This window comes from Cyprinus carpio, chromosome A8 (assembly GCF_018340385.1).
Source record: "Cyprinus carpio isolate SPL01 chromosome A8, ASM1834038v1, whole genome shotgun sequence".
In the NCBI taxonomy this organism is placed as follows: domain Eukaryota; kingdom Metazoa; phylum Chordata; class Actinopteri; order Cypriniformes; family Cyprinidae; genus Cyprinus; species Cyprinus carpio.
The window spans coordinates 4,646,395-4,661,761 of record NC_056579.1 but is presented as its reverse complement, the minus strand read 5'-3'; the positions used below and the strand labels follow the sequence as shown (position 1 = coordinate 4,661,761).

Genomic DNA, 15,367 nt, shown 5'->3' with positions numbered 1-15,367 from the left:
TTGATATATTTACGGTATAGGAAATTTACAAAATATCTGCATGGAGCATGATCTTTACTTAATATCCTAATGATTTTTGGCATAAAAGAAAAAAAATCATTTTGACCCACATAATCTATTTTTGGCTATTGCTACAAATATACCTGTGCTACTTATGACTGGTTTTGTGGTCCAGGGTCACATATACTGTTGCCCTGCGAAATTTTGATGGCGAAATCCAGTCGTTCCAAAAGAAACGTGCAAGTTTCACGTGAGGGCGAAAAAGTTCACACAGACCATGTTGCTCAAGTGAATTCACTGCGCGAACCAACAGAAATCTGATACGTTTGAAAGTGATTTCTGTGTGAACTGTGTTCATACATCTCTGTGATATTGACAGTGGGACCCGACCTGTTTTTGTACGAAATTTCGCTAATGTGACCACACTTTAATGGCACAGAGTCAATTGCAGCATGTGCCTCTAGTAAACAAAACATCATCGTTCTTGATGTGAACACTAACACAGTTACCATTCTTAGTGTGAACAGGCCTTAAAGGAGCTGTATAGAATGTTTTGACTGTACTAAAGCATACAAATACCATAATATGTTTGCAGATATTAAGGAAACATGCTAAGTTCACATGTTTCTCTGAAAAACAATACTAGAGCCAATTATTTGACATGGAAATGTGTGTTTCATGTCAGAACATCTGTTTTTGTTTTGGTTTGTTGCCAGTTCACCCAGAAGTAGTTCAACACCCAGGGTTGCCAGTTGGTGGAAAACACCACGTATTGCAGCCATGGTAGCCAGCAAACGACCAGGGTTAAAGATCGCAGATTCCACCTGACCTAAAAAGCCTCGAAAACCATCTAAAAAGCTCTGTGACCAGAGGCCTCAACTTATCAGCTGACAATGACAATAAGGCTGATGATACACAGGGCAACTTTTTGAGCAGTTTTTTGGGCAACTTTTTTTGAGCAATGTTGCTTGGAAACTTTCACATTGAGAATGGATAACAAATGTCTATCTGGATACTTTAGATCGGTCATAGGCCTTGTGTCTCATCTGGTTGCCCGTTGGCGGCAACATTGCTCAAAAAGTTGCCCCAGCCATTAATAAGTCTCGTCGCCTTCCATTGTAAATTGAGCTTGTTCCTGTTGTGTGTCTCAATCTGGCAACCTGCACGAGCATAGAGTCTGGGGAGGAGGTGGCAGGAGAATTGCCCGAACGATAAAAATATGGACAGCCAGTCAGAATCCATACAGCTTTAAAGAGCTTGAGCATTTAAATAGGCAGACAACAGATAGTTAAAGATAAGTTATCGTTATTGTTATCTTAATAGTTGTAGCTCTTGTTGTGAATGTTTGGATACAATCAGCACGAGGCTTCACATAAATGGTTATTGGGGAGTGTTTCAACAGCATCTGGACGCTATTAGCAGACAGAGATGTTAGCCACCATGTTATATTTGATGAGATGAAATGGCTGAACGCACCTGTTTTAATCCCAGTGTGCTAGTGTTTGTGTGCCGCAGAGGGACTGAACAGCTGCGGCTCATGAGGGAAGCTGAGATAACTCTGAAAAATAACCCAAACACTTCACTGCTCTTTCAACCTGTCAAGACCTGTAGTTCCCACAGTCTTCAGAAGAGCTCTCTGAGCATCAGCAGGGCGAATGCAGGTACTGTGGCTTCAAATCAACAGCACTGATGATTATAAGCGCGAAAAACAAAGACACCAGTCAACAAAACCAAAGGCATAAGGGTAGAGTGAAAATAAATCCAATTAAAGGCTTGTTCTGTGGTATTATATCAGAGGAAATGTCTTAGCAAGCTTTAACAATAAAACTTAGGTTTCTGGTTTGGTATCAAAGAGTCTAAAAACGACAGAATGTTTTATGTAACTGAATCATCTGAATTCGGAAATTGCCAAGTCATCTGTGTTGCTTCATCACTGGAGGGGGTCCAAAACTCAAGGTAGGACAGATTTTGATAATGGGCTGTAAAGCTTTTCACACTGTGATGGATCCATGGAATATCACCCCTGCCAAGAATGGACAGATTACAGTATATAAGCAACCTCCTGAAATACAGACACAGTCAACTACAGCCAAAGACAGAATGAAGCACTGCAGTGCAGTAATAAGCTCAAGGTAGGTCATAGTATCGAAAATGGACAGAAAAATCAATGTATATGTATATGTATATATATATATATATATATATATATATATATATATATATATATCTATATATATATATATATATATGAATGAAAACATGAATGAAAAAATATAAAATAAATATTAATTTTGAAAATATACTATTTATAAAATATTACTAAAATATTACTAAAATATTACTAAAATCTGATATATTACTCTGCAAGACCGAACTTGTCTACCCCTATATATATATATATAATATATATATAGGGGTACATTTATAACTACATCATAAATGTTAATTGTATATTTTTATAAAATATTACATTCTTATAAAATACCAAAAGACCATATCACTAGTATGCTATTAACGAGGGAGCAATATCTTATTTATTCTAATATTCAGATGTATTAATAATTATTTCTATTTGTCCAAAATCCAAATGTCCAAAAAGTCTGAGGCAGATAAATATTTTATACATTACAATTTTGAATAAATATTTTAACAATATTACAATATTATGACCCAAATAGTATAATATTGTATCACCAGGTTGCTGCTCATTCCCTCTCCTAATATTTTCAGTATAGACTATAATATGTATTTGAGATCTGAAATTGTGCTAGTAAATCCTATTTATCGTTCTTGAAAAATCAAGTCATATATGTTTGTGTGCAAATGGGGTTTAAAGTACAAGTGCGCCCTCTGTGGCAAGGAGCAGCACTACAACAAACTGACTGCAGCACTTCTAGAGGTGTGAACAGTCCTCAAATTCAGAACATGCTCAGAAGGGCGTTTTAAAAATAGATCACCACCTGGCTTCACTCTAACAATAATTCACACCGCAACAACGAATCTCCACAGTCTACACAACATGTGCCAAGAGAAATTAATTGCTTATAATTAATCTTTTACAGCAGCATGCTGCAGCTAGAGAAAAGAATTTCATTAATTTGTCATCATAATTTAAGTTAAGTATGATTTTATGCAGGAAAACAAGAGTCAATCATAGCAGAAATTCAAACAGAAAGATGGATAATCTGTTATTGTTATCTACCGGCTCTATCTAAACAAAACATTGCTTTGAGAAAACAACAGGTAAGATGTGCAGATAGGAAACACATCAAACTGTTAAGAATGTCAGTGAATTTTAGATAATAGTTGAGTGGAGAAAAAAAAACAAAAGCAAAACAAAAATTTTAATTTAATTTTTTTTTTCATTATAATAATACATAAATAAATGAGTGCATATATGTATTCAGCACTGAAATGCTCATATGTGCAATATGGTTTGAGTTCCAGTGAGGTTAATTAATTTATAATAATTATATTATATATTATATATATATGTACGTAAAATACTATATATATATATATATATATATATATATATATACATATATATATATATATCAAAGGATATCAAAAAAAAAAGAGAAAGAGAAAAAAAAACCTAATGACACTGTAATCAATGTAATCATGCATATATGCACACACCCACATATAGTACACATATACACCTCCATAAACATACATCATTCATACTTGTGTATCTATACAACAGCACATTCAGCCATATCTACATATACACATACAGAGTCATTTAAAAAAATAAACATCCTATACCAATAAATAATCCATTGTGGAAATATATAATTGTTACACACTGCTATTTTATCAAAGATTAAATTCAGGTCAATTGGTCACCTTCGAAATATTCCAAGAAGGACTTCCAAATCTGTACAAATCTCTTTGGTTTACCCTCAATCTTGTCTCTAATTTTTTCCATATGTAACACATTACTGAGCTCTTTAAGCCACATTTAGGTGCAAACTCTTTGTTCCACATTAACAAAATTGTCTTTTTTGCTATGGTCAGCCCATATTTAACTGTTTGGATCTGACTGAAACTATACTTCTCTAAGAAGGCGGCCTAGCCTAATATTGCAATAAGAGGGTCATGAGAAAAATCCATCTTAAGTACCTTTGATTAGTACCTTTGAGTGCCTTCATTGGACTTGCATTTAAGACACAAAGGTGACGCAGAGGGATATATAGAATGTAATTTGGTACGAGAGTAGTGCAATCTATGGACAACTTTATACTGAATCAACTGAAAATTAGAGTTGATAAAGCAAGACCTAATACCTTGGAGGGCGTTAGTCCAATTATCTTCTGAAATATCTATCCCCAAGTCCTTTCCCAAGAAATCTTTAAGTATTATGTAAAAGGAGTTCTAGAATCATTAAAATATTCAACATATTTAGAAACAAGACCCTTCGAGTCAAGTTAAGAGGTCATAAATTAATAAAGATATTCAGGGGACTTAAACTTCAAAATTAGAGATATTACTTTTTTTAACATAATTCCGTACTTTTAAATACCTGAAAAAATGAGAGGAAGGTAGCCCAAATTTTTGTCTAAGCTGAGCAAAAGAAGCAAATTCGTTGTCTATAAATAAATCTCCTATAGACGGAACTCCTTTTTCTTTCCATGATAAAAAAGTTCTATCCGACTGTGAGTCTCTAACACATTCTGCATCTGCAAACAGAGGATGCAAGGACAGGATTGAGCAAGTCAGAGCACGTGATGAAGACAAATCTGCATCTCTTTGTATCTGGAGGTGCAGGAACGCTTCTTGTGCTACGCTTGCTTTTGTTTTCCATTTTCCATTTACTGAGTGCCTTGTAACTGTGCTCATTCCTTCTCCAGTCCTTGACACCACTGCAACGCATTTGTGAGGCTTTCTTGCCCCGCTACAGTCACACCCACCGTCCTGCTCCACGAGGCAGCCAGAGGCAAGTTAGGAAGCATCTTTAACATGTGCATGCTGGAGTAGGTTTTAATGCCTTGTAGCCAGTCTGTCTGTCTGCCTCTCTAGGTGTTTGCTTTATAATATGACCTACATTTTTCTGCCTGAGTGAAGCTTAGAGATCCGTCACAGTTCGGCATCACAGCGCCGCAATGATAAACTGCACAATGAGCAGGAGCAACACATTGAGCTGAGAGCGATCGGGAGTCCAACCGCTGCATGGCAACAACGTGAAAAATCCCCTACTAAAAATAGTGGCATATCGCAGGCTGGCAGCTCCGACTGCACAGCCAATAACCTTTCACCCCTGAGGTGCTGGAACAGGGAGGGCGGGTCTGGGCCGGCACCGTCATGTTTGGGTGGCTGACTCTCATCCAGATGTCTGCACTGAACCGGTGGGGTCAAATTCATGCAACGAGGCACTCAAACGGGCAAAACCGCACAAAAATGCCAGCCTTGCAAAGCGAATCTATTCAGGGAGCATGTTTGAACAATAAAGCTATGTTTGAGGATGTTACCCGCTTTTAGAGTTCAGACAGGTCACTTTAAATTTCCCTGAGCTGTTGTAGCCATTGGCCACACTGCCTTCCAAACTGTCTCCTCTATTTGCCTCACTCGGGTGATTTCTTTGAACACTGCCCTTCTTTCTATCCCGTGAGGCTTTCAGGAGAGCTGCAGGGATCAGTTTGTGTCCAACACGCGCATCAGTCAAAGCATTACTCTGGAGGGACTCTTGATGTCCTTTAAGTGCAAAATACATGCAATATAAACCAATTTGACCTGCACATTACATGCATGCTAGAGTGCATTACTCATTACTCAATTAAACATGAGGTGTATATGTCTGAATTTTTTTCGTTCTCCTATTCCTATGTAGTATATATTAATGTAAGTAATTATATGTAAATAAACGGATTATTCAGCCCAATAAATAAATAAATAAAATAAATAAAAAACATCATTAAAATGACAAATATATCAATAACAAATAAATATTAAGTACTGGATTCACAGTCCTTAATAAATTAATATAATACAGCATGCACACACACACATTTTATGTTATTAAATTATATTCAAGGAATATTTATCCTTTTTTGATCCTTTTTTTTTTTAAACCTGAATATGAAATTTTCAACTGTCATAAATTGAGCACAGACTTAAGGTCTCTTTTTAAAGAAGACACTTGGCAGATTACTGAAGTGAAAAAAAAGTTATAGAAGTTTAAGTTTATAATTATGAAAAATGAACAAAAATACTATTTTTAAATTGTAAAAATGTAACATTTTTATATTTTAAAACATGATTTACTGTAAAAATTATGTAAAAATCAAAGCTATAAATCTAAAATTTGAGGTTGATATCTAAAAATATTTTTTGTAAAAAATAATATTTGCACAGCAGTTTAAAAATAATAATAATAAATTAAATATTAAACAAAAATAAATTATAATTTAACAAAAATGTGTTTTATATATATATATATATATATATGCCCAAACACACTGTGAACTGTGATTTTACACCTCACTATTTCAGTATTCAGCACTGAATTGCTGATATGTATTTATATGAAATTTAAATTTGCATATATATTTACATATAAATGTAATTATATATTATTATAATGGCTGTGCATTCAGGTGTGTGACTCCCATCTGTAGAACTTCAGCGTGCTTTAGCTAATGGTGGGGTGTAGAAAACCAGCTTCAAAGCTCCTGTAACCCAAACAGCTAGAGTTAAGTGGCAGGTTTTGAGGCACAGCGCTGTCCTTCCAGGAGTTAATGCTCTGGAGGACGTGGGAAAAGCCCTGGAAAGCCACTAATCTTTTAAACTCTATACCACACACATCCATCAGCTGATCCCCTAAAACAGCAGTTAGACAACAGAGCCTGCGTCAGTGTTTGGGCTCTAGTATTTCACACCAGATTCCTGACTGTGGAAAAACTGCTTCTCACCTTATTAAAGCAAACCTGCAGCCAAATAGTCATAGCAACATTGTTGCATTACTAAAGTTTAGAACAAAGAAAGATTCATTGATCATTGTTCCCCAGAAGACAACTTCATTTCTCATGAAATGAAAATAGTTTCTCATTAGATGCAAATGAGACAAATGTTGACACACAGTAATAACTATAAAATAAATGTGGATAGCAAGCAATAGCTCATAGATTTGTTTTTAAAAATAATTTAATGAAATGTTTGAGGTCTCCTTTAAATGTCTTGAGAAGATAACAGGGTCTTTTTCTCAGGAGAAAACTCCATTTATTCTAACCTACAGGGAAATAGTTACCACTTATCAGCTAATAAGACTGAATATACATTCAAGTAAGGCAAGGTAAGTGATTTTATGCTGAGTACACACTAGCCTCATTAAAAATTAATCTCACAGCATTGATATTCATGTATGTTACCACAGTCTAGGAGGATTCGATGTGTCTGTGTGAATCCATTTGATTTATTTAGTTGGTGTCAAGATCATCACACAGCTTTAAAAGATTAAGATATCAGCAAAGATGCTTTAAATCTGTTGACTGAGATTTAGTGTAAATATGAATTTTATCTCTTGATCTCCACAGTGTTGACATGATGCTTAATTTAATGTGAATGAAAACAAGGCAGTATTTTGTAAAAAAAAAAAAAAAAAATTCAAAGACATTTTCAACGTTTTGCTGGCTGAACAATCAACACCACACAAACACAAGAGTAAAACCCATTGAACAGACTGTACGTCTGTCTCTCACAGTATTGTTTTCATTCACGTCAAAGTGATAGTTCAGCTGAAAATTAAAATTCTGTCATCATCTACTCACCCTTGTGTTATCTTCTTTTCAAAACTAATTTTATAATGATTACAGATTTTTTTCTTTTTAGGTGAACTACCATTTCACATGAACAAACAGAATGAATGAATGAATAAACAGACAAACAAACAAACAAATAAATAAATAGTAGAAAGAATAAACAAAAATAAACAAGTTAGAAGGCATATTTAAATAAACAAATATAAATAAATAAAAATGTTTAAGGAATGAATGAATGAATGAATGAAAGATATAAATAGATAAATATGCCCTCCATCCTGACTAAAGACCATGTCATGAACTTTATCACATAAAGATGCTCTAATTTGTAAGTTATTCTTTTCTTGTTAAAAACAGCATCTTCTACCACCATCACTTGAAACACCTGAAAAGCAGATCTCATCCATTTCTTACTGAGAATCTACTTTTTGTACGAGTTTTCTTGGATCAACATGACCTGATTTCATACTGTCCGATTCCCTAGAGCTGTTTCACATTACCATACCTCTCTCTCTCTCTCAAGCACCCAGGAGACCAAAGGTGTATTTATTGTTCTTCAGAAGGTATGACAAATATTTCTGTAATTTGCTTCATAACCTTTGTGGGGTTTAGGTGTTCTTTTCTTTCGTAATCACTCATAAGCCTTTATATTTCAATAACAGCGCAGCAGCACAGCGTGAGTCTCAGCAGAATGAATTCCAGCGCTCCTTAAGTGCTCTGACACCGTCCAAGCCTCCAGGGCACAAGCATCCTTCTGACATGAGAGTGATTACAAACTCATTAAACTGAGCCCAGAGCGAGAGGCGCAGACTGAGTGTTGACCCAACTCTGTCACTGACACCCTGGCGCTGACGCTGTGAACACCACTGCACGTCCTTATCTACCACGAACCTCTTGAGCGGGCAAACATTACACATCTCTAGAGGATCCACTCTGGATGTGGGATTTGTAAAAGGAATAGTTCCCCAAAAATGAAAATTTGCAGAACATTTACTCACCCTCAGGCCATCCAAGATGTAAGTCAAGTCAAGCCACCTTTATTTATATTGTGCTTTATACAATACTGATTGTGTCAAAGCAGCTTTACAGTGTCAAACAGGAAAATCGTTTGTCAATAATGTAAGAGGAAAATAACAAAGAATAATTTTTTATTGATGATTCAGTGATGTCATCATCCAGTTCAGCTCTCTTATAATAGTATCTGTGAAATCAGTCAAGTGTCCCCAACTAAGCAAGCCAAAGGCGACAGCGGCAAGGAGCCAAAACTCCATCAGTGACAGAAATGGAGAACAAATCTTGGGAGAAACTAGGCTCAGTCGGGGGGCCAGTTCTCCTCTGGCCAGACGAAACCAGTATGGCATGGTTTAATTCCAGGCTGCAACACAGGTCAGATTGTGCAGAGGACTTGTCTGGTTCCCGTGGTCTTGTGCTGATGGTCATCGAGTAGACGAGGTCTTTGCAGGGGATCTGTCTCTGGGGCGCATCTCATTCACATGGTCTCCGCTGACGAAGTTTGTTTCTTCATTGGAACAGAATTGGAGAAATTTAGCATTACATCACTTGCCCACCAATGGATTTTATCAGCTGTTTAGACTGTTATTCTGACAACACCCATTCACTGCAGAGATGAGCACTTCTTTGGTGAGCAAGTGATGTAATGCTACATTTCTCCAAATCTGTTCCCAAGAAAGAAACAAATCTACATTTTGGATGGCCTGAGGATGAGTAAAGTTTTTGGGTGAACTATTCCTTTAAAAGTCCCTGCACATCCATGTAGTTTGACTTCCAGGGATTTCGAAAGCACATTTTCTAAGTGCTAAGCTACGTACCTTCGCTTTAGGAAACTCTTTATTATGCACAAAGCAACCCACGTCCTTTCCTTTAGCACATCCTGGCCCGTGTGTTGGCTGAGAAAGGGATGAGACAGGGATAGAGGCTACTTTGATTTAGACTCTGTTGAAAATATTCCCTGAGCCTCCAGTAACACAAGCCGCTCTGCTCTGAATATCTAATGAGACAATGACAGGTTTGACTGTTGCAATTATACTCCACACACAAACTCTTTCTCTCCTCATCTCTGATCTCTACTTTTAACTTTTCTTTATCTTTCTCTAGCCTCACTTTTCCTGTTGCTCTTAGGGTTAGGGATCTGAACAAACCATTAACCCTAAGTCTTAAGTCAGAAACAGTTTACATAAACCCAAATGCTGAAACAGTATGAATTTCTTTCTTCTGTGGAACAGAAAGGATATGTTGAAGAATGATTTTTAAGCATACAATAAAAGTCAATGAAGAAAATCCTACATGTTTGAAATGACACAAGAGTGAGAAAATGATTGCAATATTTTTTTGGGGGGGCAAACTATTATTTAACATGTTTATGCTTTGCTAATGTGGTGGAGATTGCGTTTTCTTCAAATGTCTGCCATTGATCATCAAGGTGTGTTAAAGTAGCTTGGATAACTAGTTAAAGAGTTTAACTAATTGGTTCAGCAAGAAAACTGACAGTATAAGAAGAAAGTTACACCATAACACTTTACAATATGATTCAACACTCCTAGCAACAGCTTAGCAACACCTTGGCAACACACCCAGAATAATCTAGCAAGTAACACCACAGAAACCAACCTGACCACTCCTAGCAATGGCATAGCAACACCCTAAAAACCACCCTAAACACTCCTAGCATAGGCATAGCCATACCCTGGCAACCACCCATTACACTCCTAGCAATGGCATAGCAACACCATAGAAACCACCCTAAACACTCCTAGCATAGCAACACCATAGAAACACTCTAGCAACAGCACAACCACACCCTGGCAACCACCCATAACACTCCTAGCAATAGCATAGCAACACCCTGGCAACCACTCAGAACACTCCTAGCAATGGCAAAGCAATACCTTGGCGACCACCCAGAACACTCCTGGCAACAGCGTAGCAACACCCTGGCAACCACCCAGAACACTCCTGGCAACAGCGTAGCAACACCCTGGCAACCACCCAGAACACTCCCAGCAACAGCGTAGCAACACCCTGGCAACCACCCAGAACAGGTGTTGCTATGCTAGGAGTGTTTAGGGTGGTTTCTATGGTGTTGCTATGCCATTGCTAGGAGTGTAATGGGAGGTTCCTGAGAGATTTCCACAGGCAAGCATCAAATTTTTCTCCAGAGAATGGGAGGATCTAATCTATTCTTGTCTATTCTGTCTCCTTGTATCCTCATCTGGCCTCTTATATCCATACAGCCTCATATAAATGCCCCATTTTTGCAAATCCACCTGTCCTTGAAAGCCTCCAACATCCTCTGTGCTAGATTAGCCAAACATACACCAGATAACCCACCCAGACACAAAACGGAGCTAAAACCACACCGGCGCAGGTTCCTCCAGACCTCTGCCAGACCTCACACATGCGTTTGGCCCACATAATCAGTTCAGCAGCTCAACTGATCCACACACACCCTAACCCTAACCCAGGAAGAGACAGATGAGTGTGAGCGCTCCTTTTAATATAGGTTAGCAGAATTATACTCAGCGAGACCTTTTCACCCCTGCAGCGGCGTAACCCAGTTTGCACATTCAGAGCTGCTCTCTTTCTCTGCAGTTCAGCGTAATCCTCTGATTACACTTATGATCTGTAAAGAGGATAATGGGCTAAGATTCTGGCTCCTTGGCTCCTCCAGCTAAAGAGCGAGTCATGATGTATTAGACGTTTAGTGATAATATTACTTTCACATGACAGTGTATTTGAGGTCTGAGACACAGAGAGACTTCAAATATTTATGTTATCATGAGTGTTTGCATCGTAAAAGTGTGGCAAAATATCTAGGAGAAACATCAGGTCTAATTGGATGTTTCATAAATACAGCTTAGTTTTTTTTAGTTTCAGGTTTAATTTCTGAAACCCTTTAACTAGGTTATCACTGATATGAGAGTGATGCAGCAAAAGAGCTTTCAGATATTTTCACAAATATGTGCAAATGCTTGCAAATTTGTACAAAGAACATTCACATTCAGTTTCAGGGAGGAACTCTCAGCTGGATATTCTGTTTAAAATTATATTTCAAGGAGCAAATAGCAGTGCTTGCAAAGCAGCCAATGAATAGTGGTAAGGTTTAGGTTTAGACCCACACACTCCTAGCACTCCTTCATCCCTGTTTTGAAATTGTATCATGACAATACACATACTGTATGATAGTAGGGGTCACTAAATCAATTGGTGAACAAATCTTTTTATTATATATATATATATATATATATATATATATATATATATATATATATATATATATATATATATATATATATATATATATATAATCATCAATACAATGGCGTAGGTTTGATTTTGGCATTATGGCATTGGGGATGTAACAGCAGTAGACATTAAATTGTTTAATCAGAATTATTGCTTGGGACAATTTAGTAGCTGCTGGATATTGGTAGCATCCCTACTAAATTCTACACCCTTGAAAATCAAAACAAGCGATGTCTGACTTTGGAAACTATAGTTCTCTTCTTAAATATGAAGTTTTGGCAATGTACACACACAGAGAAATTTTGGTCAGATTTTTTATGTGGGTGACAATAACTGAAATAAGCAAAAAAAAAAAAAAAAAAAAAAAAAAAAAAAAAAAGTATGCTGTTTACAAATAAAATATCTATATTTACATTCCAAAGATAACATCCAACACAAATCTATGAACATATTCAGGTCAGGTAACCAGTGACCGCTAACTAGTGAAATGTTGAATTTATCAGTATATATTGTAATAAATATTTGAGAAATTGTTGTTTCAGGAGAACTCTGAAATAGCCAAATGTAAAATTACTAAAATAACAAAATAAATAGCAAATATTCACAATGTTTATCTGCAATCATATAAATATATATAAAACAAACAATAACCAACCATAACTATATAAAACATACAAAATATATACAGTTTACAAAAATAATATTAATTAGCTACGACTAAGTTTATCTTAGAAATAATTTTTGAATTGGGTCTGCAATAGCTTGTGAGTTAAATTATTAGCTGAGATTTAATAACCATGGTTCGAGAAAAATCAGTTCGCTGTTATAAACATAAACAAAAATGCTGAAAAGTAAGTGAGGATGAAAACTGAACACGCCCAAGTCTCCGCGCAGGAGCAACGAAACATTCCCACGCGTGTCAATGCCCAAAAACAGCACACATCGAGTTACACCTTTACTCTAGCACATTAACATAATAAGTAAACACAGCTGCTATTAATTAGCACAACAGTTAAGGCGCTGAGGTGCATGTGTGACCCCATTAATGTACCTGATCCTGCGCGTGGACACTCAAATCTCCAAACACTGCCTACCGCACTGAGATCAGGGGTCAGACTTTATACAGCACGATAAGAATGCACAAAAAAAAAAAAAAAAAAAAAAAAAAAAATGACTTTATATATATATATATATGTGTGTGTGTGTGTGTGTGTGTGCGTGCCTGCGTGCGTGTGTGAATTAAAAATCATACTTAAAAACCGGTCACAATATAGATGTTAATTTAAGCATCAGTACTAAACAAATTCTGACCGAAATAACGCACGCAAAACAATTAAACTTCATTTCTGCACACAGCACGTGTGTATGCAACAGCATAGTGTCGCGGAATTCATTCTCAAACGTGTTTGTTTTGCCCCGCAGACCATGTGCTGCATGCAAACAGAGCAGCTCCTCAATGCAACATCCGATCAGTGCAGCGATCACAACATCTGCACCTTTATCTGGCCGTTCCTAAATACCTGAGAGGATGCTGGAGTCTCTGCCATCCACGTGCGTTCCTCTGCATCATCTCACGAGCATCTCCGGAGCGTCTTTAGTCCTTCATTGAGCTGCATGACTGTCTTCTGCTCATCGATTCAGATCATCATGATCATCGCCTGTTCTTCAACACACACCCCTGTGTTTACAGCATGCGGTAATGCCAGCCCCTCTACTCCCTCCATCTATCTGCAGGAGCTGGAGATTTTTATCCTGCCTTGATCTACACGCAGGAACCAAACCAATCACATTTCATCCACATTTAGTGGCTTGTGTCTCGTTTAACCCGTTCAGCGCCACAGTACTGGAAACACAAATAGTGAATATATATATATATATATATATATATATATATATATATATATATATATATATATATATATATATATACAATTTTTTAAAAAAAATATACTAATATTAAAATATACATATATCAAATGTACATAAAAACTATTGAATTTAAAAATATTTAAATTAAACAGAGAACATCATAATCTAATTACAACTGAGCAAATATTCAATATGTACCAATTTATATATTTAGTATATACTATTTAAATATATGTACACTATATATATATATATATATATATATATATATATATATATATATATATATATATATATATACATGAAACTGTAAATTGTTATGCATCAGCTGTGTTATTAATTCTCTGGTTGATGCCTGATTACTGACCCTTCTCTGGCATCTCAAGGGTTAAACCACAGCCATAATCCATAAAGCCTTGTTGAAGATTAAGTATTGGTGGATAAATCAGCTTCCCATTCAATATCTCTGCTTGAGTTTGATTTGTTAATGGTTTGCATCAACACAGGCCTGAAATCCTACACAAAAATTCAAAAGCTGTAGCCGTGTCTTAAAGGGATAGTTCACCTTCAGTTACTGGTCCCCATTGACTTCCACAGTATGGAGAGAGAAAAAAAGAAAACAAAAAAAACCTATGCAAGTCAGTGGGGATCAGCAACTAGAGGTGACCTAGCACTTTAATACAAAATAATAATGCAAAAGAATACACAAATGTAACAAGGAAATGACAAACCGGAGCCTCTTTTGATGTAAAGTTTGTATAGGTTATATTTCTTTCTATATTTGACAGCCTTATTTTCTTTTATATTGGCTGCTTTGTAATTGAAATTTGGCAGATCCACTGAAAGCACACACACTAAAATAGTGATTCACGGAGGATATGAATATCAGACTGTGACTGAATGTGAAAGCCAGATATCAGACGGAAGGCCACTGGGGTCACTTTCCTCTCACTTCCGTATGGAAACAAAGCAGCTCATTCAGGATCGATGCACAACACCATGAATGAGTCTCTCTCTCTCTCTCTCGACTCACTGCAGGTGTCTCCAAGAGTCACAGCAAATATAGAAATAACATTTTTGTCTTCCATAGTCGAAGCAGAGCAGTAAAGTGTCACTTCAAAAAGATCCATTCATAAGCATCTGCTGCATCTCCACACACAGCTAAATTAAGAGAACGAGGCCCTCTTGTGGAATAATGCTTAACTGACAAAGAAAACGACACTTACATCAGGGCTTTCAAAATTCACATGATCCTCTAGCGAGGAAATTTACAGAATATAAAGCCATCTGTATATTTTCATGCATAAAGTCCAATTTATACCGTGAGACTAAAAACGCAAGCATGATATTATACATGTAGTTTGTGTGAATAAATAACTGCTTTTTAATTCGACACTGTACTAAAGCCAAAAATTATTTAAAAAAAAGATTGTTCTGGAAAGTTGAAAGCATATGTCACTTATGTTTGTTAAATG

The 15,367-nt window shown here is 36.4% G+C and overlaps 1 protein-coding gene across 1 annotated transcript in view; it reads right to left on the bottom strand.

Moving 5' to 3' along the window:
* The window catches only part of LOC109068485 (coiled-coil domain-containing protein 120-like), a 42,894-nt gene extending 29,120 nt beyond the window's left edge, over positions 1 to 13,774 (bottom strand). The window contains exon 1 of the mRNA XM_042761718.1: positions 13,544 to 13,774. The gene's annotated coding sequence lies outside the window, so the exon portion shown is untranslated. The remainder of the gene's footprint in view (positions 1 to 13,543) is intronic.
* Between the last annotated feature and the right edge of the window lie 1,593 nt (positions 13,775 to 15,367).